The sequence below is a fragment of the Urocitellus parryii genome, chromosome 1, assembly GCF_045843805.1.
Source record: "Urocitellus parryii isolate mUroPar1 chromosome 1, mUroPar1.hap1, whole genome shotgun sequence".
NCBI classification, from domain to species: Eukaryota; Metazoa; Chordata; class Mammalia; order Rodentia; family Sciuridae; genus Urocitellus; species Urocitellus parryii.
In genome coordinates, this window is record NC_135531.1 from 37,349,763 (window position 1) to 37,354,160 (window position 4,398).

A 4,398-nucleotide genomic window follows, 5' to 3' on the forward strand; every position below is an offset into this window, starting at 1 on the left:
TTCCATTTTAGGGCATTATTATGGTGTGTAGATATAAATGTACCTTACATGACTGAGAGACCAAGCCACAGTTATTAAAACCGAAAATACAAACTTTTTATAAAAAGATATTTCCCCCCTACTAAGATTCTTCTGACAGTTTGGCTCCAAAACTACTTCATTTTATCTGTTTAATCATGATGCATATTGATTAACAAATTCCCTGATTTTATTATGATTGAATGGATAATTGAAGCATCATGATATGGTATCTTCTGTGTAGCATTATTTAAAATGTATACAATATGTTTAGGATTAAGAAGTTTCTAAAATGTAGTCATATATTGCATTTTCCTTAAGCTGCAAGTTATTTTTAAATTCTATAAATAAAAACTGATCATTAAAATTCAAATGAGTACATCTTTTCATCACATTGCAAATTATTACTAATAATTAACTCAAAGAACTTCATTTACATAATGTGACCATACATTGGTTGGTTCTTTTCAACAAGCAGAATTCATGGGCAAAAAAAAAAAAAAAAAAAAAAAAGGAAGAAAGAAAAGTCATTTGCACGGCAACAAACACTAATGTATTTTCGAGAGTACCACAGGCAATTTTCCAGCTTTCCTACAAAAATTCCCTCACCAGAGACCAAGACTGTCGAGCAGGAGGTGTTCCCAACTATAACGAGAAAGAACCATATATCAGGCTCATTCCTTTATGTTCTCGTTCTTGGATACTAGTTTGATTCTTCATTGTGTATCTAGGTACATTTCAATGAATATTTTCAGCCTAGAATAACAAAATTTTGTTACTAGTTTGGTGAATTGCTTCTCAATTAGGATGAAATAGAAAGAATCTCCCAGGTGAGCATCAGAATATCTTATAAAGCTTATTTTAAAAGATAATGCCCAGTTTCCACTCAAAAAATTTCCACTCAATTGTCAGGGAGTAAAGTGGGACATCTGATTTTTAAATGCTTTAAAAGTTGATAAATTGGGGGTCGTTTATCATTCCTGGATTCCAGGACTCAGCAAGGAGGGAATGAAACACTAGTTCTGGCAAGTTTAGAAAATGATCTCATCAGAAAGTTGTGTTGCTATTGTAAGAAAGCCCAGTGAACAGCAAAGCCCTGGCTGCTGAAATCTGGAGGCAAATAACTGAGTTGGGTTTATCTATACACCTCAGCAAGATGCCTGTTTGGCTTGAAGACTCTGCCAGCCAATGATTTCTATGGATTCCGGGACGAGGGAGGACGGGATGGAGTAGACATGGGACTGATTGTGCTGAGCTCCTAATGCCTGGTGGATGGACGCTGTGGAACAGGACTTCTAAATTAGGCTTGCTGGGAACAGGACTTCTAAAATGCAAATATGTCTGAAAGGCTGTGGAGCAAAGCCATTTTTGCTGGCTGTCAGCAGGTGGATTTTCTTGAACCAGAGGGCACACACAGCTCTTCTAGAAATTGAAGGTGTTTATGTCAGAGATGAAATCGAGTTCTACTTGAGCAAGAGATGTGCATATGTGTACAAAGTTACTCCTGGTGGCAAACCAACCCAAACTAGAGTAATCTGGGGAAAGGTAACTCAAACTCATGGAAACAGTGGCATGGTTCAGACCAAATTCTAAAGCAACTTTTCTGCTAAGGTCGCTGGACACAGAATCTGTGTGATGCCTTACCCCTCAAGGACTTAAACTAATGGAAAATAAATAAAGATGATTTGTGCTCGTTTTTTTTTTTTTTTTTTTTTTTTTTAGTGGCTCAAAAACTTAACTGTCTTCAATTGATCTGCTGCTATATTCTTAAAATGTTAAAGGTTGTCCAGCATCTTCAAAGTACAAGGAAGTCAGAGGGCTGTATGTAATCGACAGTATGGGGAAGTTACAGAAATTTAGAAAGTAACAGATATGAGTGTTTTAATAGGCATTTTGGAGGAAATAAATATTCTTTGAGGAAAGTGGTAAGATGATTTGCTCATTAGATTAAGTGAAAGAAGCATAAAATTTTCTCTCAAAGGAGCTGGGAATGTAGCTCAGTAGTAGAGTGCATGAAAGCATGAGACTATGTATTTAATCTCTAGCATTACTGGAAAGAAAAGGTTTGTAATAGTTTATACTAGTTCAGTGTAGATTGGCTGGGTAGCTTATGAGTGAAAATGGAATTGGGAATAATTTCAGTGGAAATTATATTGATATTTGTTAGTGCTTTCAGATGGGTTGGGATGAACTATTCTTGGGATTTGTGACTGGATAAATGATTTCGGTATGTACTACTTGACTCGTTGTAATCCAAGATGAAAATGACAACCTAATGCTACATGACTCTACTTCAGAATAAAACAGTGCCAGGAAGGAAGGAAGTAAGGAAGGAAGGAAGGAAGGAAGGCAGGCCAATGAAAACAGAAATAGTCCATTGTTAACCAGTATGCAAGATCATTCAGGAAGGCAATTTTGGCAACATGGAGGAAGGAGATTATAAAAAACTTCATGTAATAAATGCAGATTAATATTGCTGAGGAAGGTTTACTTTAATTAAAATCACTACTATAATTCTAGTCTAAGAACTTGAGAGAGAATTGTATAGACAGAAAGAGCATTAACTAGCTTAGTATACTAGATATTAAAGCCACAACATTCCCTAAAGCTTTAATGTGCATATGCTAATCAGAGTCTATTTAAGCAATAGGTGGTATAGAGAGTTCTAACATAGCTGTTAAATAGTCAACATACTGTAACATACATTATTCTGTGTGGAACAGATCTGTCCTTTAACAGCCAGTTTGTAGGATCATTCTCCATTTTCAAGGGAGGCAGTTTGATTAAAATGAGGTAAGAAAATGGCATCACAATAATCTTTCAGAATGAAAGGGGCACGTGGATAGAATCTATGGCACAGGAAACCAGGGGTCAACTATCCACATTCAGGAGAAGAAAAGCAAGAGGGAAGATAACAAAACATAGAAGGTGGTTGAGATTTAGCTTTTTAAGGAAAATTTCTGGACTACTTTCTTACAGAAGAGGCGATGCTTCTAAAACTGGATAGAGGAGCCCATCCATCCTGAGGCCGAGAAATTGGAGGGACAAAAGATTGACAGTATGAAATTCTGAAAAAAAGGTCCGATCATAAATAATGCTGCTGCTGCTGCTAATGATGATCATAATGGATAGCATTACTACATGCCACTGTTTCACTCTATGTAAATTCATTTAATCTTCACAGCACTAAGGGGCAGGAACACTGTTATCTCCCTTCCACAGATGGAGAAACTGAGGCACCAGGGTTTCATCAACTAATCCTTTAATACATATTAAGAAGTGATGGGAGAGAGCAGAAAATCACACTGATGAGAAGTCAAATTAAAAAAAATGTAGATTATGATACACCTACTTATGATTTATTTGTCCTAAAATTTCATTTGTTCAATTAATACTTGAGAATGTTAAGCTGCAGATAGACCAAAAATGGACAATTTAGACAATATTCCTGGAGTTTATGATATTATTAAAGGAAGACATGGAATGCCACAAATAATGCTTTTTTTTTTTGTTCTTGTTAATTGCTGAATTGAGCATTGAAGGATCAGTAGGATATACATAGGAGTGTTTGCTTAATATGAGAAAATTATCAAACACCTAGTTCTCCATGCAGGGAATAAAATAATTCCTGTTTTGGTACTGTGGAAGGATTTTACTTTTAATGTAATTATTCTGTTAGGAATCCCCTATGAAACCCAAAGTGTAAGGCCATGCTTGTAGCCAATAGCAACAACTTACCCCTGATGACCTCCAAGTACAGAAGGACAAGTTATAGAAAACACTTGAAAGCTGTTTTAGGGTTTATCCCAAAACACACCCACATGTACACAGGATGGGATAGGTCATAACATCTCTAATTCTAGCACAATTTTTTAAAGCCAGTCTGTATTTTTAAAGGGGATTTGCCTTTATCCCTCTTGATTATTTATAAGTTTTGTTTTGTTTTTTTAAACACCTGTATTGTGATTTCTTTACATCTATCAACATAGTCTCATGAGAAAACTCATTTCTTCCTTATCATAGGTAAATACTGATGACTTCACATGCTTTTTCCATTAGGCTTTTTTTTTTCCCTTCTTCTTCTCTAAGTATAAACTTGCCAGACAAAATACAGGATACTCAGTTATATTTGAATTTCAGATAAACAATGATTTTTTTCTACTATGAGATCTTCCTTTCTATTTAATAAATCTGGCCAACTTAATGTGGTTTTCATTAGCTGTTCCATTCACTACTACTATGTGACAATTCATTCTCTTTTTATGTATTTATTTAAATACTTCTTATTGTCAGTTATACTTGCACCTATGCTAAGCCAATCATTCAGAATAAGCATAATTAAAAAGACCTTCAGATGCCCCCAAAGCATATTGAATTGTA

At 35.2% G+C, this 4,398-nt stretch overlaps 1 pseudogene; it reads left to right on the forward strand.

The window, feature by feature from the left end:
• The first annotated feature begins 1,355 nt into the window (after positions 1-1,355).
• Positions 1,356-1,677, forward strand: LOC113186214 (large ribosomal subunit protein eL33 pseudogene; annotated as a pseudogene).
• The last annotated feature ends 2,721 nt before the right edge of the window (positions 1,678-4,398 follow it).